This window comes from Balaenoptera physalus (genome assembly GCF_965194825.1).
Source record: "Balaenoptera physalus genome assembly, chromosome: 3".
NCBI lineage: Eukaryota > Metazoa > Chordata > Mammalia > Artiodactyla > Balaenopteridae > Balaenoptera > Balaenoptera physalus.
The window spans coordinates 47,100,313-47,122,879 of record NC_138890.1 but is presented as its reverse complement, the minus strand read 5'-3'; the positions used below and the strand labels follow the sequence as shown (position 1 = coordinate 47,122,879).

Genomic DNA, 22,567 nt, shown 5'->3' with positions numbered 1-22,567 from the left:
TCAAACAAGTAAGGAGTTTATTCATTTATTCATTCACTTGATAATGAGATCCAGGATTGGTACAGCTGCTCGAGTCTGTCATTGGAGAACCAGACTTCTTCTCTCTTCCCACTTCCTCATCCTCATGGTTACAAAATGGCTGCTGTACCTCTGGGAATTCTACCTTCCAGGCAGGAAGAAGGAGGAAGGGCAAAGAGAACAAAGCCTCTTCCTTTGAAGACTTTGCCTTCTTATTCAGGAAAGTCTCCCCAGAGGCTTTTGGCCAGAACTCTGACATTTGGGCACCCATATATGCAAGGGTGGCTGGGAACGTGAGTGTTCTGATTTTTGGCCTCTTTAGTAGAAATAGGAAAAGAAGTGGATTAGAGAAGGTATCAGGACAGCCCACCTACAGTATCAGCCACACCACTTTACAGATGCAGAAACTGAGGCTCAGAGAGGTTAAGTGACTTGCCCTTGGTCACACAGCTCTTAGATGGTGATGTGGTGACTAAGCCACGTCTGTCTGACCCCACGCACATGATCTTAACCACTAGACCACACTGCAGAGCCTCTTCGCTATGAGCCTCACCCATGGGTTTAAGAGACACAGAGGTGGAGCCACAAATGAAATCCAAGAAGAATTTGCCCTCCTGCCAATGGTCTCGAGCTTATTCTTTGCATCAGAGCTTTCACCACTTGCAGCAAAATCAAGAGAAGCCCTTTCCTCTTCTCACTTTCTTGTAGAGGCACTAATAAGTAGTGAAGAGAGGGAATCTAAGTACACTCCAGAATAATCAAAGCTGAGCTGCTTGCCGCCCCATTTTAGTACTACACCCCACTTACGTGGCGGGGGGTGTGTGTGTGTACACACATATAGATACACACACATTTTGAACTCAGTTCCTACCATCTCTAATTCTCCCCGTAACTCTTTTTTTTTTATTATTTATTTTATTTATTTATTTTTGGCTGCATTGGGTCTTCGTTGCTGCACCCGGTCTTTCTCTAGTTGCAGTGAGCGGGGCTACTCTTCGTTGCAGTGCGCGGGCTTCTCATTGCAGTGGCTTCTCTTGTTATGGAGCACGGGCTCTGGGTGCCCAGGCTTCAGTAACTGTGGCTCACGGGCTCTAGAGCACAGGATCAGTAGTTGTGGAGCATGGGGTTAGTTGCTCCGCGGCACATGGGATCTTCCCAGACCAGGGCTCGAACCCGTGTCCCTTGCATTGGAAGACGGATTCTTAACCACTGCGCCACCAGGGAAGCCCTCTCCCCTAACTCTTGACATACACTCATTGTCATGGGACCCTTTTCCTTCTTTGCTCTTATCACATCAGAATTAAAATATAAATAAGTGTAACATGTGAGCATTGTGCGTGTAAACATTGGCCTGTCGTGTGTTTCCTCTACCAGATTCCACATTCTGAGAGCTGGGACCACCCCATCAGTCTTGTTCACTACATATCCTCAACTCCTTAGGCATATAGTAGGTGCTTAATACATGTTTGACAACTAAATGATCAGAGCTCGTTTCCTCTGTTCCCTTAGCACTTCCGCCATGGTTACAATAGCATCCATTATATGAGATTTATTTGCGTCCCTGAAGCGAGGTCTGTGAAGTCACCTGTGGGTGTGTCTCCTTGTGTCTGTAGCACCATTCTTTAGCAATAGTTACCTCTTTGATCCTGGCCCTGTCACTTATTAACTCTGTGACCTTGACCCAGTCACTTAATCTCTCTGTGCTTCAGTTCCCTCATCTGTAAAAGGGAATCTACCTCTTAGGTAGCTATGACTATTAAGTGGGTTAATACATGTCAAGTGGTTAGGACAGTACATGGCAGAAAGTGAACATTAGAAATAAACATTTAAGCTTGGTATTATCATTATTACTGTTAACATTATTTATGCCTGGTTTGTTGGAGTGGGTGTCAGGGATAAATGTACAGACATGGAGGTACGGTCTCCCCCTTTCCGTGGGTGAAAGGGCTTTGCAAATTGTAAAGCACTAAATAAATGTGCTATTGTCCCACCTTCCGCCTAAATTGTCTCCCCATCCATTCACCATTTCGGGGACCATTTCTATGTGCCAGGCCCATACATTATCTCATTTATTCTTGACGACAGCCTCTGAGGGAGGCCCTGGGGTCTCTGCGTCTCCGGTGAGGAGCTGGGGTCAGGTGACTTGCCCAGACTTACACAGCCAGTGAGCAGAGCACCCAGACCCGTGGACTCAGAGCCCCAGACCCGTGCTCTACCGCTGCCTTTCCTGCCTTTCGTCCTTTACCCCTCCTCCTCTCCCAACCTCATCCTTCCCCCAGTTTGGGCCCGCCACCCCCAGGCCACGGGCTCTCAGCCAGGTGGTGAAAATGAATATAAATGAGCACATTGCTCAAGTCATTAACTGATGTCCATTTACTGTGCTGCGGCAGACACAGCCCCTGCTCCTCGGGGTGAACACCCGAGCCTTCCCTCAGGTTCTTGAGAGCCACAGCCGTGAGGGTCGCCCTCTGCGCTTGGCTCCCCTTCTTCGTGTACCAGCCACCGCAGGGCCTTCTGTTCTGGAGCACGCCAGGCTCCATCCTGCCTTGGGGTCTTCTCGTGTTCTTCCCTCTGCCCAGACATCCTCTTCCCAGCGCTTCCCACGGCTGGCTCCTCTCACTCCATCTTCACTTCGGTCCCCCACCCCTGCCGCTGTGCTCTCTTCTCCACGTCGGGTCACAGGGCTGTTTGCTGACCTATTATCAGCCTTCCTCATTAGACCATTTGTGGTTAATAAATGTTTGTGAATTAGTGAATGAATGAATGAGGGGGGGCAGAGAAGAAGGGAAAATATGTGGCAGCTACAGCTGTATCCACACACGGGGAAAACCATCACTCGCAACAGCGTCGTCTTCAGTCAGCGAGATAGATGTGGCTGTGGGAGACACTGCGGTTCCTTTGGTGACTGGCGCTGGCCCACGTCTTTGGGGTTCAGGTTCAGGTCCCTGTCGCCTGTTTTCTGAAGCAGGGGGCAGACCCATAGCACTTGGCAGGATCCATCTCTGAGCCTCTCAAGGCATTAGTCCTCCAGAGGGAGAGTGAACCCGGCATCATCCAGATTAGAAACAGCAGATCTACTTGTTGGCTTAGAAAAGAGCTTCAAGGTCATCCAAGGCTACTGGCTTTGAACGTGTGCCTCTGAGCAGTAGGGGGCCCAGGAACGCGTCAGGGAGCGCTGTGAGGGCTGTGAAGAACCTCACAGGTGCAGGTGGGGTTCACGTACCTCTCCTGGCATGGTCTATATTTGGTTTCTGGAAAATTGTTCAGTAAGAGGAACTCCACTGCTTAAAAATGTGTGAAAATTGCAGATGTGGCAGCCTACTCATTGTACAGATGGGAAACCTGAGTCCTGGAGCAGTGGACAAGCTTAACTAAGAGCACACGGCCAGCTGGTTGCAGAGGAGAGACAAGAATCCCCACTCTACGCTCCCATTACAGCCTGTCCCCTCGTCTTAGCTGTGAATGTGAAACATCTGCAGAAGCACATTACTGTTTTCTACCCCGCAGGCTGCTTCTCAGTACATCACTTTCCACTGTACTAAAGAGCAAACTTCTTGCTAAAGAGAGCTCATTATCAAACACGACCAATCCTGGACCATAATGGTTTATGCTTCAATATCCCAATTTCCTCAGTGTTGTACTCAGTGATGAAAATAACGTGATTCCCCTCCCCCAGTAAAAAAAGACTGTAACAATCTTGAGAAAGAAAAGGTAAATTTTATAAGAGTGACATTCACCAAGTAACATCTGTTTCTCCAGAGAGCAAAAACATTAACCCAATGCAGTACCGTTTCCAAACTCTAATAAGATAGAGAAGAGAATGAATACTGTCCCATTTCACAGACAGGAACGAGAACTGAGGCCCCTGACTGTTGCCCTTTTTTCTCAGTGAATCGGGCATGGAACCCAGAGGAGAACTCTTACCTCATGCCCCTCAGTCCTGCACATTAGCTGTCAGATTTTGCAACCTGCGTTCTTCAGAAAAGCAATCATTCTTCTTGTTTCAAGAAGAAATTCTCAAGGCAGCTTTGGAAGAAAAACTTACTCGGCAGTGATTGTTTTAAAAATGAGATTTGAGAGAAACAACTTCAGAATTATAGAGAGGCCTGTCTCAAGTACGGCAAATATGGGCCATCGTGAAAGACGGATTTCTCTGGGCCACGTGAGCAGAGGCAGTTCTCAGAGTTGAAATTCATAGATGCTAACTACAGGCTTGATTGGCGCTGCCTGGCAGAAGGCATTTTCCTCTGAAATGAGCCTCTTCCAGGATCCTCAGGGCAACTAATTTTAATTTGGCTGAGGGTCAAGACCTCGGGTAGGAGACAAAATTGGAGCAGATGAATTCTTGAAATGAGATCCAGAGCTTTGGGCAGGCAGCACTGGGGACTAGAGTGAAGGCAAACGTTGGCCCCGGAATAATCCTGGCCCTGCTTGCAAATAGAGCACTGCGGAGTTTTCCAGGGGGCTCCAAAAGCTCTTCAAATGTGGAGGCTTGACTTGAGGATGAGGAAGACATAGAGGTGTTTTTGCACTAGTGGGAGAAAGGTGAGAGTGTAGGGTGGCAGACCTGCCTCCAGATTACACTGCCCAGATAGGAGATCTTTATTAGGAAAAACAAAAAGGGTCTTTGTTCATTCGTTTCTTTCTATTCTCCTTCCCCTCCCCATTTCCAAACAATATTGGTTTTCCAAAAAAAATAGGGTATGTAGCCGTGGATGGGATTATTGTCTTTGGATGAACTGTGGGCCGCCTGGAATGATGAGGTGCAGAAACGAAAGGCTATGATATGATCTCACTGACATCATTTCCCCCAACTCAGCTCCCCATCAGCAAACAAACAAAAACATACACATGGAAGGGTTCCCTGAAAGGAGGTTCTTAAGCAAGCAAGCGTTTGTGGAGCTATCAACAGATTGTTGGCAGTGATTGGTGCTGGAGGGAATGTGGACATTGCAGGGCCCGTTAGTACACATGGTAGAGGCTCTCACCATTGAGACCAAGGTCCCAGCTCTTCCTTCTATGATGGGCTTATTAACTCTGACCTGCACTGTCACACCATGCCAGTCCTGGAGACACGTCAAGGAGATCCGTTTGCCCTGACCCGATTTGCATTGCAACGTACCACTCTTGACACGAGCCCATCAGCATCTGTTCCTCGTTTCTTGTCATCTCTCTCGAAGCCTTAGTTTGCTTCCAGGACCACCACAACTGTCGGGATGGCCATTCCCCACTTTCACCGTATTGTTTGGGTTCTCTTCACCTTGAGTTTTGTGCTGCTGAATTTGTTTTTCTCTACATTTGTCCTGATTTCATTCATATTCATATATTCAGCAAAATTCATGAAATGACTCTGTGCCCGTCGCTGCAGCAGGTGCTGGGCTACAACGGGAATAAAATAGACTTCTCTTCTAAGGCTCACATCCAGCAGGGCAGACAGACAAGGTAAGGGGCAGTCGTAAGACCATGGAGTATGTGCCCCTTGGTGGAGGTCCAGGCGCTGTCGAGCACGGAGAAGATCAGGGAAGACTTCCCAGAAAAAATTCCAGCTGAACTCGATCCTAAGGATAAGCAGATACTGCTCCTTGGGGTAGGGAAGGGAGAAGAATGTTCCAGGCAGAGGGAACGTCATGAGCACAGGCTAGGAGTCAAGACGGAAATGTGGAAAGCGCAGAAAGAGCCATCCATAACCTCATCTCCTGGAGGCAATTACTGTTAACATTTAGGGTTCTTCCCTTTCCCAGTGATTTTTTTTTTTTAAACAGGCCTTATTTTTTAGAGCAATTTCAGGTTCACAGCAAAATTAAGCTGGAAGCACAGAGAGTTCCCATCCACCCCTCCACCCCCTACACATATCCCCCCATACCCACTCCCTCATCAGTGTCCTGCACCTGCATCAGAGGGGTACATTTGTTACAATGGATGAACCTACAGCAACCCATCATTATCGCCCAAAATCCATAGTTTATGTTAAGGTGCACTCTTGGTGTTATATATTCTGTGGCTTTGGACAAATGTATAATGATATGTGTCTACTATTATAGCGTCATATGGAGGAGTTTACTGCCCTAAGAATCCTCTGTGCTCTGCCTATTCATCTCTCCCTCCCTCCTAACCCCTGGCACCCACTGACCTTTTTACTGTCTCAGTAGTTTTGCCTTTTCTAGAATGTCTAATAAAATTGGAATCAGACAGCATGCAGTCTTTTCAGATCAGTTTCTTTCACTTAGTAATACGCATTTAGTGTTCCACCATGTTTTTTTATCGCTTGTAGCTCATTTCTTTTTAGTGCTGAATACTATTCCATTGTCTGAATGTACCACCATTTACTTATCCATTCACCTACTGAAGGGCATCCTGGTAGCTTCCAAGTTTTGGCAATTATGAATAAAGCTGCTCTAAACATCAACGTACAAGTTTTTGTGTGGACGTAAGTCTTCAGCTCACTTAGGTAAATACCAAGGAAGATGGCAGTTGCTGGATCATATGATAAGAGTATGTTTAGTTGTGTAAGAAACTGCCAAACTGTCTTCCAAAGTGACTATGCCATTGTGCATTCCCACCAGCAATGAATGAGAGTTCCTGTTGTGCCACATCCTTGCCAGCATTTGGTGTTGTCAGTGTTTTGGATTTTTGCCATTGAAATAGGTGTGTAGTGGTTCTCATTGTTGTTTGGATTTGCACTTCCCTGTGACATTTGCTATTGAGCATCTAATCTGCCATCTGAACATGTTCTTTGGTTCCCAGTGTCTGTTCATTTCCATTTTCTCTTTCATACCCTCCCAATCCCCCTCTAGTTGCAGGCCAACTGAAGTAACTCATGTCTATAGTCTGGTGTGTATCCTTCTAGACCACTCTGCATCATAACACTAACGTGTAGTAACAAGAGCTAATACTTATTGAGCATTCGTGCTCAGTGCATTTACACATTCATCACCTCAGCACTGTTGTGGCTTCTGTCATTCCCAGTGTGAAAACCACTGGACTCAATGATCTCAGACCTCCTTTTTCTACTTAATAAAGGTAATATTTTATCCCCATTTTACAGATGAGAAAACTGAGATACAGAGAGGTTAAGTAAATGGCCAGTCTACTTAGAACAACGAGGCAGGACTTTGATTCAAAACCATGCATTCTGATTCTAGAACTTCTGCCCCTAATCTTTACATGTTTTTTTCTCCCCTTTTAATGGGATCATACTGTACACATTGCTCTTCTTTTTTTTTCCCTGTTAATGTATCACAGACATCCCTCAGGTCAATAGGTAAAGTGCTAACTCATCTGTTTTTTTGCTAGCTAGATAATAATCCATAATGTGAATCTACATTTAGCCCCTTTACATTACGCTTTGTGTAGTGGACATCCAGTTATATTTAACTTTGTATCCAGGTTTCTTCCACTAAGTTTTCTACAGTCATTTCCCCCTTGTCATTATAAAATGACTATCACATCTCTCCTCCTCTGAGTCAGTTGTGAGACAGAGACAGGATTCACATGACTCCAGAATATGAGGCGTATTGTTGGAGAGGCTGATCCAGAGAGCACAACACGGATCTGTCCCTACCACTTTGCTCCTGAACTGACTGATGCAGGGACAGGCTGAGCAGCGAGGAGCTGTGGGCCTCCCTGGCAGGGCAGAGCCTGTGCTGGTGAGTGCACCACAGCAGGGAAAGCATAAATTAGCAGGCCGTGTGGGCAGTGTGAGCATTCATACTTTGGCCTGCCCTGTGTCCCCTCTCCTGGCCACCCCAGAAATGAAATATTGTTCCTTCTTTGGAACTGTGAAGGCAGGGGAAACAGTTCCATCTTACAGATGACAAAACTGAGGCTCTGAGAGATCGATAGGAGGTGTCCTAAACTGCTTACCTGCCCTTAGAGGAGTCCCCTCCTGGTTAGTCATCCCATTTGACGGGAGGGATCCATCCTCCCCATGATGGGTTCCATAACCTTAAGAATCACACTTCCTACGTATCAGTCTCTAGGGTGTCTTAGCACTAAGAAAATCCACAGTTTTCTTGATTCTCTTCTCCTTTCATATAACATCCTGAATGCTTCTCCCCTCAGACTCCAAAGGAGAGAGCTGCTAAGAAGATTAAAGCTGTTACAGAATATCAATTAGTTTATAATGGGGGAAATCTATAAACCTTTTGGTGGCTATCTGGCAAGGACACAGCATGCAGGAGTCGATATGCTTATGGTATATTTTGTGCATCTTAAAAAAAAAACCCCAGGATTTTGTGAATCAAGCACTATATAAATGATTTACTGGGATAGCAAAAAAAAAAAAAAAAATCAAATAAATCGCTCAGATTGCATCTGAAGCATCAAAAGCTCTGATGTTTGGGAAAGAATCGTTTCTGTAATGGAAAATAGCTGCATTATATTTTCAGAAAGGTGATGCTTCTATAGCGGTAGGCGAGCCTTCTATATTTTAAAAACTTGGTGCAGCAAAACTGTGCTAAATTGCTGATACCCTCCTGATTTTCTTGTGAGGATTAAAGTCTAACCTTTTCCACTGTTTTAGTGTTCCCTTAAAAATTAAATGGGGGGAAGCAAAACCCAATGAAGCAGGTGACTGGAGGTCCTTGGAATAAGGTCCCCAGGGAGAGAGCCACAGAGCTGCCCCCCTTCTGTCATAGTCTTTCTTCAGAAAGCTCCTGAGCCTTTCTGCCAGCTTAGGTCTGACGTGAATTGTTATTTACTCAGGGCCTAGAGGGAAATGAGATTTGAGGCTGAAATAAAAGAAGGAGGTCCCTTAGTACCTCACTTGATCGAGTGCAAACCATCCAAGTCCTTTTCCCATCTTTCTTTTAGCTCAGTAAGTGGGGAGCTGAAAGAGCTGGTTTCGTCTGCCTCATAGAGGGGAAGAAGCAGTAAGAGCAATAATAATAATGCTGTGTAACACCTAGACACCACTTACCATGTGCCAGACACTGTTGTAAGCAATTTAAACATATTATACTTAGTTTTATTGGGAGCCTCTTAGCCAACATTTGCCTAATGGGAAAATTCACATTTAGTAGAAAAGTCAAACCCAAGTACAAGGAATTCACCTCTTCTCCATATCCCACCCCCTAAATAAAACAACTTTTAGGTAAAAACAACAACAAAACCGCTAGGTAAAGATATGAAATGCTCAGTCATGACATCTGATATACATCCATATGTCTAAGGAAGTATGTTCTGCTGTTTTCATTCACAATCAGTGTAACTGGACAGGGCCGGTACCCAGCTCAAGTTCAGCTGCTTGCCGCTCAAAAGGCCAATACTCAGGAGACAAGTGTTGGCAGGAAATGAAAAGTCTCTTTATTCAGGGGCCAGCAACCTGGGAAGATGGTGGACTAATGTCCTACAACCATCTCCAACTTGCCGGTTAGGAGATAAAGATTTTGAAGGCAGTGTGAAGGAGGGGACTGCAGGGTGCATGCTCAGCTCGTACACAATTCTTGGATGGGTTGGCATCAAGATGAAGCTTCAAGCGTCACCCCTGTTCTGGTTTCACCCGGTCTGAGGTCTCTGTGCTTGTGGTCCGCAGTTTTCTGGTGGAGGTCTGCTTCCTGTAAAAACAACTTAGGAATGTGTGTCAGGCCTTTATCTGTATCTTTCAGGGACCTGGGAGTTCAGTGAGTCTGGGGCTGATTTATAGTCTCAATTGTTACCAGTTTCCCAGACCAACAAGTATTGTTAGTGTCTACATCTTCACATTTCCTAATCATTAACTCCTGAGCCAGCCTTTTGAGACTCAGGTTGGGGGGCCTGGGAGACTAAAGCTTTTCTACAAAGAAGAGGCAGGTGGAGGACATGGGGGGGTGTCAGGGGGTCTGTCCTGGGAAGGCCCCATAGGGTCCTGCTTGGTTACATAAATATTAGCCCGCTCCTCTAAATAATATTGGTTCTAGCAGGTTAACGAAGCACATCGGCCAAAAAGTAGGCATCAGCTCTAACCTACTGACCAACACCAGACCCATGGGCAGCTGTGAAATGACTCATTGGCAAAAGATATCAATACTTCAGGAATTCTTCCCAATTTCCTTGCAAAACTTCCAGTCCCCGAAAGGTTCAGTCACGTCTTTATCAGGCAGCCACAGCTCCAGAGCCAATTTTGGTTTGATTTGAATCCAGAGGCACCTTCAGATCTGTAAACACCGGAGGCTTAAAATGTTTCCAGTTTTCATAGCCAAAAACAGGCAATGCTTGACAGTTCTGAAGATCAGGAAGGCCAGATCCAGACATTTATACATCTCTTATTTATTGCAAAAATTAAAAGGAGAAGATTGCAGCACTGTTAATCAATATAGTGTTCGTGGGCATTGAAGTTTTCATTTCTCTTTTCTCTCTTTTTATTCTCCTGTTTTCCTATCTGAAACAGAAAAATCTCATGAAAATGTAATTCTTGCATCATTGTATAGAACAAAGAAACAGGCATGTGAAGACCACAGTAACACTCTTTCCTCTTGTACTATTTAGGGACGTTGGGTCCTGTAAAGTATTAACAGACGCAGACTGCCTTTTTCAACCTTTGGGATCCTTGTATACACTCAGGTCCTTCTCCTGAAAGACCATACTACTCATTCTTCCCAGAATGATAAAAATATATATATTTATTTGTTAGCTTCATGAATGCAGACCTCTTCAGAGATGCCCACATAGTTTATGAGCAACCGGGAATCTCAAAATAACCAATAACTCCCACCATCTACTGTGCCAATTAATGAATGGGATTTATTGGGCATTGCTAATAATATGTAGTGAGGGTGAAAACAGGTGGAATTATAAGGCTGTTTTCTGCCCAGTCTTCTCAGAAACTTTTAATTTTTTTTTTTCTGTGTGCTATCAGAATATATAGTCTGGAATATTCTGAATAATAACTGCACTCCAGTCTCCATTAATGGAAAGCTCAAACTAACAATTACCTTCCCAGAAACCTCCACAGCAGCCAGCAGATCTGTTTTAACCAGGCGGGAGGAAAGACCAGCCCTGACCTTTCCCAGAAAACATGTTTCTGCTTCCCTGTGACAGAAGAAGCAATACTTTTAACTCATGAATGAATGAAGATGACCTGTAAATAGACCTTCCTCCCGAGCAGTTGACTCTCAGCATTCTTTGTCGTAGACGCAGAACCCTATCGCCCCCATCTCCCACCCTTTCCAGCTGAGGGAAGACAGGGTGGCGTAGTCAGTTTGGTGGACTGCTCCTCACCTACCATTCATTCCTTGTGATCTTGAAGGGACAGCCGGTCGGTGATACCACCCAGCCACAAAGGAGGCTCCAGCCCACCTGGCCAGTGCTGTCCCATCCCCATGGCCACGGTGATTCATCCAAGGCGCCAGCCTGTGATGCCAGCTGAGCCTGACCTAACTCCAGGCCAGTTCCGCCCGTGTCCTTTCCCCTCCCGTGAGCCAATACACCGTCCTCTTGCGTAAATTCATCACGGGTGGGTTTCCGTCACTCCCAACCCACAAGCCATAACTACCATCCTCCCTTTCACGGGTCAGGTGAAGATTAAGTGAGGTAATGCACTAGAGATAGCGCAGGGCCCAGCCCACGGTGGGCGTTCAGTAACGGTGCTCACCGGTGACGCTGTTGTGGTGATGGGGGTTATCATGACTGTCCACAAGGCGGTGAGCGCTCGGCTACCCCGTCTACCTCAGGAGTCTCGTTACAGGGATTAGATGAAACTAGAAATGTGAAAGAGCCTAAAGAGCTAAAAAGTGCCATAAAGACATAGAGGAGGATGCTGATTTCCACAGAAGGCAAGAACCCTGAGGAGAACCCTCCAGTCAGGTGGCCAAGGAGAAAGTGACCTCAAAGGCAGGTAGTCCACGCCGGGAGTGTGTCCCACACGGTCTCCGGTTCCAGCTAAGTTCACGTAGGGCTTCTTAACTCTTATCCCTATCAGCACCAACAGAGGAGCTAGTTCCATTGCAGCTTACCAGGGCCCACTCACAGAGATTCTGATCGGTGGTTCTGGGGTGGGCCCCAAGAACCTGCATTCTCAGCAGGCATCTCAGATTACTTTGATAGAGTTGAAATGCTGCTCAGACTTGGAAAACACTGGATTATAGGAACAGAAGACCGTATATCACAAATATATGCTTTGTGATACAGTTGGATGGTGATATCTTTGGATGTAGACCCTGGATTACCTTAAGTGCAAAACTGCATGGCCCTTATCGGAGGAGCTAAGTTAAGATGCCTTCAGCCTCAGTCAGACCCCTGTTTTTCAGGATGCCTTGTCATAAATAACTGCCTCACTGTAACAGGCCTGTGCGGATTTATGGTCCCACATTTAATTTCAACCGCTATTCATTAATCCTCATGATCTCACTTAAATTATTAAACAGTCATATTCCAATTTTGAGGGCACCAATTATATCCTTGAGAGGCTGTTATTATCTGGATGATCACATGCACTCAGCCAACACTAGACTGTTTTCTCCCCACTCATCAGAATTTTATACTTTTTCAGGATTTTGTTAGTTGCTGAGTGTGTGCGTTTCATATGACAGGATCTCACTGCTGAGGAGTTATGAAATATTAGAGCAGGGGTTCTCAAATTCTGGTGCACATAAGAATCACCTGGAAAGTATGTTTAACATGCAGATTCCCAGGCCCCACCCCAGCATGAGTCCAGGTTCTCTTGTCTGGGTGGAGGCTGGGAATCTGCATTATAACCAGCTCTCTGGGGATTCTGATCCAGGCAGTCCTGGGAGCACTATAGGGAAACTGAAGCCCAGAGAGGGGAAAACTCTCATTCACAGCCCCGCAGGAGAGCCACAACCTACATCTCTGGCCTGTTGGAAGGACCAAATGAGATAATAGATGGGAAGGCACTTTGGAAAGTATTCAGCACTCTATAAATACAAGGAGGCACTATTATTTTCAAGCTGGAACGGCTTTGTGACAGAAATGGCTTGGCGCTTTCTCTCTAAATTACCATAATCACCTGTTTGAGGCCCCAACCAGGCCCATAACTCTAAATTCCCCAGACGTGGAATAAATTCCTCCTGAAATGTCCAATAAAATGTTTTTTGATGTGAGAATGTGCTTGGGTCCCTGCCTGGTCCTCAGTCAGAAGCACCCTGCCTTCTCCACTGCTGTCCTATCTATTCTGGGGTAGACCAACATCTCCAATTTGGGGGTACCTGGTTTAAAAGCCCTGCTTTCCAGCACATGGATTTTGATCTTTCCTGGGACATTTAAAACTTACCAGTGAACATTTTTGCCCCCAAAAGCGCTTTCTCCGTATAAGCTCACTTCTAACCACTTTCGTGGCCTTAGAAATAGAAAAACTCAAGTCAAGACAGCCGGGTTTGGGTTCTTTCAGCTCAGGGTACTCACCTGCTTCTGTGTGCTGGAGTGACCCGTAAGGCCGGGTGAGTAATTCTGAGAGTTACCTCTGTGCACCTGTTCCACGTCTGTCCTGCTGTGTCGTGATTAACTGGACAGCTCTTAGGAAAGCGTTTCCTCATATTGAATTATACTTCTCCTCGCCACACCCATCAACGGAGTCTACCTCCTCTGCCCTGATCTTCCCATGACTCCCTCCAGGTTTCTGAAGACCCTGTTTGTATCCCTACCCCCAAGTGCCTCCCACTGCAAAATAAATTCCTAAAAAAATGTGGTAGAGTGAGTTCAAGAACAGGCACTCCGGTTCTATTCACATTTCAACCTTTATTTTTCAATATTTCTTCCACACTCCCGCGGATCCTATCTCTCAGCAAGCTCTCCACATGTAAAACCTCGAGTTCAGGCTTTGCAAGTTACCCACACACACAGTCTATTTTTAAATCTGGAAGAAATCAAGGCTTTCCACTGATGGAAGAGAGCTTAGTGTTCCCAGGCAGCACGACTTCAGAGTTCAGGGAATTTCTGCCCTGCTTTCAGGAATCTTCACCCAGCCTCTACATTTTAGAGCGGAGGCAGGGAGGCCCACTGGGTACTTCAGTCAGGTGACTGGTTCATGACCAAGTCCTGCTCCCAATCAAGGAGCGCCTGTGGCTGGCGGGGTGCAGTCCCCACAGCTGTCTGGCGCCTTCAGAGGTCAGGCACACAATCACAGCCCTCGGTCCAGACTGTTCCTGGTCAGCAAGACCATCCATTGTGCTCAAAGGGCAAGGCTGCAGCAGCAGGTGTAGACACCCGGTTTGTCCTTTTGTTTTCCTTCACTGACTTAATATATGAGCCAAAGCTCATCCTTGAATACATTTCAGGCCCAACTAGTGCAGTCAAGTATCCGCCCCATTTTAACATGTTAGCTAATTGCTAACACAGCATATACACTGCACTCTTTCAACAGGACTGGACAACAGTTTTAGTCATCTAACAAAGGCATTTTCCCTTATGACAATTTCTTTGGATGCTCGCCAGTGTCTGTATTACCCAAGCCCACCTTGGCAGTACCAGGAACCACATTTTATGACCACCAACTCCCCTGTAGATACAGCATAAAATTATGCATGTGCAAATTATTTTTGAAAAAACTAGATGCAAAACTTTAAGTTGTTAGGGCTTTGAATCCTTGGATTCTAAGCACCCTAGGTTTAGAGTCAGACAGTAGGGTGACATTGAACTAGTACTTAACCTCTCTGTACCTCAATGAGTAACACTGGGCTACTTCCTTAAAGAGTTGTGCAGATTCATTGAGATATTGCTCGTGGAGGGCTTAGAACAGTGGCTGGCTCAGAGTAACCGTGGGTTAACCATACCATAAGCATTAACCTGGATGCCATAATATTCCTTGATTATGAAACTCTCTGTGTTCATCTGTTCCTTCTTTTTCCTTCATCCCCCTTTGTATCTGCAGCTTATGGACCCCAAAACTTAAACTTTATTATTAATAATAATAATAATGTATGAGAACAATAGTAAATGCCACTCTTTATTAACACTTAATATGTGCCAGGAAGTGCTAATTCATGATCTCACTGAGTCCTAGGAGATTGGCATTATTGTCCTGATATTACAGATGATAAGACTGAGAATTAGAAAGATTCAGTTCACACAGCAAGCAAATGGCAGAGTCAGGGTCCAAACTCAAGTTTATTTGGATCCAGAATACTACGCCATTATGTATTATTTCGTCTATGACAGTAGGAATAGCATGGAAGGATTTTATGCTTTATATTTTCCTATTTTATTTCTTATAGATTCATTCACTCTTGACTCCTTGACTTTGAAAATCAGGGGGCAGGTTGACCTGGGATGGAATATCCACCTATCAGGAAAATGAATGAAATATTAGACATTTTTCTGCCTGAATTCCCACCTTTGATTTGCTGAGGAATTTTCCCCCTCTAAAGCAAAGTGTGATTTTCTTTCCCTTCAACCTTCATGCCGCTGGAAAATTTTAAATTATTCAAGACATTGAAGGTTTATTATCTACTGCAAGGCTGTAATGTAATTGCAAGGTATCATTTAAAGAGCTGTCTGTCTGTATGAACCACCTTGTTCTGAATACCTCCTGCTCCTGCATAGAGCGAGATGCGCGTGTATCTATCAGCGGTGGTTTATAACTGCCTCAGATCAACCGTATTATTCTTTCTCCACGGCCCAAGCCCCCAGATAAATGTCTGGTGATGCACGGAGCATTGAAGTCATTTGTGTATCATCAGTGGTTTATTTCTCTTCTGTCATTTGCATCTTGATGGACAGCCATGTGTTTGAGGGATTTCATTTTCGTTACAGACTTCGATCACATTGCCCGTGTGTAATACCAATTTGGATATTAACCACCCCAATTAGGGAATGCTCTTTCAAATATTATATCACCCCCAAGTCGTGCTATTCATACCATGTTCGTCATGAAGATATAAATGCCAACTCTTGTCTTAGTCTTGCTTTTGACACCTGTTTCCATATAGAGAGGTAGCCTTTCCCAGTGTTAATCATCAGTGACAAGAGAAAATATCTTCGTGTGGGCGTGGGTGGGGAAGATACATCATTTTTTCCTCCGTAAATGTCTCATCAATTCAGTGGCATTATGGAGTAAAAAGTTCATCAAGTGACTTTTCTAGGTATTGATATGGAACAAATAGACCAGCTCTGGTTCCAGCCCTGCCAGTAAATAGCTTTGTGACCTTGAGCAAATTACATCATCTCTTTGGGCTTCAGTGTCTGCATCTATAAAGTACGGATGACTTCTCACATCCTGTGAAGCTTTAAATCCGAGAACTTTAGGATGACTTTCCTCACTTCTTCCTTAGATTTTAAAGTTAGAATTTGATGCCTTATCGTTGTCTTAATGAGTATCAGTTATTAGATACAGCATTTCCCATAAGAACAGCTGAGGTCTGGAAAAATATTTGCCCTTGCACAAAATGACCCAATGGCTCTGTTTTCAGAAACCCAGGTTTGGTATTTATATTTTTTCCTAAATCTTCTTCCTTGTTGCGTGACTCTTAGATGACTTTTACTTCTTGTCACTTCCAGTGTGTCTGTCCCTAGGAGTCTTTTCCGCTTCTAATTTGCTATTTCAAATCAGCTTTGGAATCAGAAATCCAGTTATTAAAGTTATTAGAATTTTATCTAAAACAGGGGGTAAATAAGTCCTAAGTGGGTGACTCAAGGCTCTCGCCTAAGCCATGATCGTGGGCGCCATGTTTAGTGGCCTCACAGAGGGCCACTTAAATTCACATTTAATTTTAAATGGGAATAATCAGGGAGGGCTTCCTAGAGGAGGTATCATTGCCTAATGAAGGGGGTTCCTGGTCTAAGGGAACAGCATAAGCAAAAGCACAGGGGCAAGATGGTCTGTCAGCAATAGATTGGTAGTAGTGATTATGGGGAGACTGCCCTTTGAGTGAACAACTTCTGTGCTTCTCTGCTGAGCTGGGAGCTCAATATTTCCCAGTCTCTACTGGGACATAATCTGACAAAGGGGTCCACGCAGGAAATAGAATCCGGGAGATTGTAATTTAAATTCTGAAATATCAGAATTTCCAGACGTTTAAGAAACAGTATGTCAGTGTTTCTGGGTCAGTGGGAACAGAATGTTTGAAATCAGAGCTGGTGCAAATAATGCAGGATCTCAGGTCACCATGATTATCAATTACAGAAGAACCATAAGTCACAGTCCCTCCTGAATCCCTAGAGCTGTGCTAATACAGTAGCCACTAGACTACTATTTAAATTTAAATTAATTAAAATTCAATAAAAGTAAAAATTCAGTTTTTCAGCCGCACAAGACACATTTCAGGTGTTCAACAGCCTCACATGACTAGCGGCTGCCACATAGGACAGCACAGACACAACATCACAGAAAATTCTACCGGATAGTGCCCCTCTAGACGGCCATGTGTGAAAGAACAGTTAACATTCACCCCCACAGAGCAGGAGGTGGAGGAGGGGAGGGCGGGAGATGGAGCTTCGTACAAAATGTCAGGATTTGCCCCGTTCTTCAGCATGGCCAGGGCTGGTGCAGGATCCTGGGTCCACAGTCCACAACTCAAAAGTCCACTGTAACCCATGCAGGGGAATAAATTTACCCCTACTCTGCTGGTGGGAGTGTAAGCTGACAGTGTGAATCAAAACTCCTTAAAAACATCCTTTGGGCTTCCCTGGTGGTACAGTGGTTAAGAATCCGCCTGCCAATGCAGGGGACACGGGTTCGAGCCCTGGTCCAGGAGGATCCCACATGCTGCGGAGCAACTAAGCCCGTGCACCACGGCTACTGAGCCTGCGCTCTAGAGCCGCGAGCCACAACTATTGAGCCCGTGAGCCACAACTACTGATCCCACGTGCCACAACTACTGAAGTCTGTGTGCCTAGAGCCTGTGCTCCGCAACAAGAGAAGCCACTGCAATGAGAAGCCCGTGCACCGCAATGAAGAGTAGCCCCCGCTCGCCGCAACTAGAGAAAGCCCGCGTGCAGCAACGAAGACCCAACGCAGCCAAGAATAAACAAATAAATTTATTTTTTTTAAAAAATCATTTGATCTAGCAGTTCCATCTCTAGAAGTTTTTCAGAGGAAACAATCAAAGATGTGCAAGTAGATGTATGGACCTGTATGTTCACTGTAGTGTTTTTCATATAGCAAAACCATATGGGACTAGCCAGTAGTGTGCTGGGAAAAGATAACCAGCTGGGGTGGAGGTGGGGAGCCCTAATTTTTGTAGCATTTGCTGATTTCTGTGGTGTGAAAACTCCTCCCGTAGCTGATTTCAAGCTACCAAAATAACATAGAGTTGAGAATATTTACAGTTGCGTCTCATGAGCCTGTACAGCCCACTTCAGCACCCCACTGGCAAATAGCCTAAATGTCTGAAAAGAGGCAACTGATTAAATAAATCATGGTAGAAAATGCTGTGAAGCCACTGAATTCAGTGGTTCTCAAATTGGAGTGATCATCAGAATCACCAGGAGGGCTTGGTGAAACCTCGTTGGCCGGGCCCCCTGTTTAGGGTTTCTGATTCAGTAGGTCAAGGTCTGGCTGAGAATTTGTACTTCTAGCAAGTTCCCAAGGAAGACTGATCCTGATGGCCCTGAGTCCACACTTGGAGAACTACTGTTGCAGGAGAAAATTTGATGACATGGTTGTTACCAAAAAGATCCATTTTGTAAATAAAAATTTTGTGAGTATATATGTATGTATAGTAATAATTATAATAATAATAATAGCTACATTTATCGAGTTCTTAGAATGTGATGAGCACCGTGCTGAGTATTTAACATGCATGATCTTGTTTAATCCTATCATCTTATTTAACTGTTCTGCAAAGAAAGTTACATTAACGTTATCCCCATTTTATGTACAAGGAAACAGGCTTAGAGAAGTAAGGAGTCACCCCTTCTCTGGGGTCACACATCTGGTGGGAGGTGGGACTGGAGTTTGAACCTGAAGCTGACCTTCAGGTCTGCCCTTGGACCACTCCAGTACGCTGCCTTGTGTACACTCGCTCGTGGTTCACCTGTGGCTACATGACACTGAAACACGACCCAATACCTGTGGTTATTTCTAGACAATGGCATCACAGGAGATTTCTGTGTTTTCCTCTGCACTTTTATGTTTTCCAAATTGTCTACAGTGCAATATTTTTGTAGTCAGGAAAAATATCCCACTTAGTAAACAAATAAGAAAGGCCATTGTACCCATGGTTTACTGTGTATACACCTTGCCCTTGGCATCCTTTGGGCTGGGCACTTCCATTCTCTTTAGCCCAAGGTCCTTCTTGGCTCTGCTCAGCCACCAGCATCTGTTTACCACTTTAGAGTTTACAGAGTTTCCACTTTGGGTAGCTTGCCTGATCCTCACAGCAAGCCTATGGGTTAAGACATCCGACTGCTTCCATTTTACAGATGAGACAGCCGAGCCTTAATAAAGTGAAGTGACTTATCCAAGGTTACACGTCTAAATAGAATAGTTTTCCCTTCAGTTATGACTCGTTTATTTTCTGGTTCCCACTGCTAGTTCACAGTGCAATTTAGTAGTTCCCATTTACTGAACACTTACTTTATGTCAGGCATTTTACTTAATAGGACTGCACTAACTTCACAACAACCCTGGAAAGAAGATATTATTAGCACATTTTTAGGGATGTAATGGAGACTCAGAGAGGCTAAGTGCCATGCACAAGGATACATAGGCAGTTTTATGACTCCAAAGCCCATTGATTCATTTGGAGAACATTTGTAAAATACCTGCCATCTAACTTGCTCAGCAGATGCCTGAATTTCTGAGACCAGCCGTTCCTGGCCTGACTCTGCACCCAGCACGCGCACCTGGCAGGGCTCACAGTGGGAAGGCTTGCTCTGCCAGCCCTGGGCTCAGACCACTCTTAAGCACCCTGAACTCAACGCAGCAGCTCTGGTAGGAACAACTCTGGGTGCTGACAGCCCCTCCCCAGGTGGACACAAAGTTCCCTCTATAGGGGTGTTCACCTAAGGAGACTGGCCTTCGACTGAGTGCTTTCTATGTGCCACGCTCAGTGTTAAGTGGTTTGCACTCACTTCTCCATAATTTTTCACAGCAGGCCTATGAGGTGGGGATAGTGTGATCCCCATTTCGCAAGTGCAAACCCTGAGGCTGGGAGAGGGGGAGTGACTTGCCCAAGATCACACAGCTGGTACGTGTAGAGCTGGGAGCTTCTCTGGCTGGGCGGGCCCCTGGTCCTTACCGCTGCTTTCTGCCATGACGCTGCCTGCCCCCAGAGGCCTTGTCTGTCATTCAGGCAGCAGAGTGGAATTGGCCTTGGACCTGTCACTGACACATGCCATTTTTTTTCAATTATGCCAATTACACATCTGTTTGTGCAGACACTTGTTTAGTGGCACTTAATGCTATGAAGCCTTGTTCGTGGCTGGTGTCCATTGGGTAAAGTCCGAGTTGAATGGCAGAGACACCAGCAGGTGTGTGAATGATGGATTGGCCACCAAGTACGGTGATGGGGAGCTCTGAGCCCTGCCAAGTGCCTGAACACGTCACGTCAGCCACCACAGCTGCACTCTCATTATTTTCTGGATATGTCAAGGGGCCAAACTTCCATAGCAGCTTAAGAAATTTTGTTCACAATTTTGGGTTGAAGAAGCCTTTGATCACACCAAGGTTTTATATTAGGACATAGTTATAGCAGGGAAGAAATTTCACAGGGCCCCCCAGTGCAGGCAGGCAAAAAAGTAAACTTTTTTAAAAGAACGGAATTTTCTTCTGTCATAAGCTCGGCATCATATGAAAAGTGATGCTTGGATCCAGGGACCCTCACCGGCTCTGACCCGCCCCCTCCTGTCTGGTAACTGCCCAGTCAGTCCCCAGGCCCAGGCCTGGGTTTAGCTCTGGGGAGCGGTGAGGGCTGTGAGGACTCACTCAGCGCATGTTCTTCCAAAGGTATCATCTCTGTGCCAGGACCCTGGCTTTGCCAAGAGTTCTTATTTTTGTTTTCCGATGTTGGTTCTGGCCTCCGTCTCCAGGGGTGGTGTGGGCCATGGTGGTTTTGGTTTTGCTTTGTTTGGGGGAGGGGAGGTGGTGGTGGTGAAGAGAGCGAAGCAGCAGTTGAGAGTAAAAAGGGGTAGCAGTGACGCCAGCACCCCCCAAAATAACCTTTTTTAAATATTATATTATCCTAGCACACATGATTTAATCATTAACCAAATCCCGTGCCAAGGTTCTCACGGGAGAAGCATTTTCCAGCCCACCCAGAGGAGTGGAACCAAGTTGCCGAAAGGCCTTTTCTCACTTCCCACCCTCCACCCGCTCCCTGAAGGGAACCTGGCTGCAGGGGATCTCGGTGGCCCTAGGCTGCAGTGAGCAGTGTCCCTCGGGCACGCTGGCTGGAAGGGAGAGCTGGAGATCACTGAGCCAGGCCATCTGTGCCTCTCCATGGCTCCATGGTCTCCGCTGGGTCCCTGCTGCAAGCCAGGTCTCCAGTGGGACTTTAGGGATATCCTGATAAACCACCAGGCGCGGTCCCTACCTTGAGGAGCTGGGGTCTAGAGGCAGATGAAGTCTGTGCTGCCAGCAGAGAATGGGCAGCAGGTAGTGGAAGTTCAGAGGTCAGAGTACCTTCTTCCCGCTCACCTTGTCCTCCTAGCAAATTGTTCACCCTTCAGGGCCAAGCTCTGTGAGCCGATCTCTTCCCCCATCTCCCGTCCTCAGACAAGACAGGGAGGGTCCTTACCTCCTGTCTGCCCCTCTCCTGAATCACTCAGCTGGCACACAGCACCTACCCCAGTGTTTATATGTCTCCCTTACTCCCTGAGGACGTGGACCACGTCTTAGTTACCTCTGCATCCCTGGTACCCTGTGCAATGCCAGGCACCTAGCAACATGGTGAAATGTCTGTGGAATTAACAGATGACGAGAGCGCCCTTGAGTGTTTGAATCAAAACCCACCAGTGCTCTCTGTCTCCTCTCATTCTCTTCTCTTGTATTGGGACATCATGGGTTGGGATGTGTGATAAGGTGTGTTGCACACAAGTCATTTTGTTATTGACAACTCTTAAAGCACCGATATTTGTGAGTGACGTACTTTTATTTTACAAAGTAAAGCAAATATATGGTTATTCTTTGCCTTACTTAGCCACTGTCCTCTAGAAAACAGAACCTAAGCTATGAATAAGGCGTTGCAAGCCCAAGGCAGTGAGAGTGAGGATAAAGGGAGGAAATGAGGCAAGAAAGGAGAGGCCATTACAGCAGTGGCTTCCACTGCACAGTGACCTCCAGCATCAGCGGGTGTGCTCTCCCTAGGGGGACCTCTCCCATGGGTTGCAAACAAGGAGCAACATCTTGGTGTAGTCTATGGATGAGAGAGAAGGGGGGATATTTTTCTACCTGGCTGTCTCTCATCTCCTGTTTCCCATGGGGCCAAATTCAAACTAACTTCCAGCCCCTTGGCAGCTGTTCAGAAAGCCAGATTCCATTCCCTGCTTTGATTTATAAGGTTTCATCTAAGTCTCCATGTGACCTGATGTGGATGGGGCGGGGAACTGGGAGAGAGTGTGAAAGAGAGAAGGGGAGGGGAGGGGAGACAGCTAGGGACCTCTGAGAAAGCACACAGCTTTGCATCCAGTATATCCCTATAATAATGGCATCACACATCTGCCACCCCCATGCTTTCCT

General features: G+C 45.8%; 1 protein-coding gene across 4 annotated transcripts in view; it reads left to right on the top strand.

The window, feature by feature from the left end:
• Positions 1-22,567, top strand: part of GALNT10 (polypeptide N-acetylgalactosaminyltransferase 10) — a 223,055-nt gene that overhangs the window by 135,864 nt on the left and 64,624 nt on the right. The gene's annotated exons all lie outside the window — the stretch shown is intronic.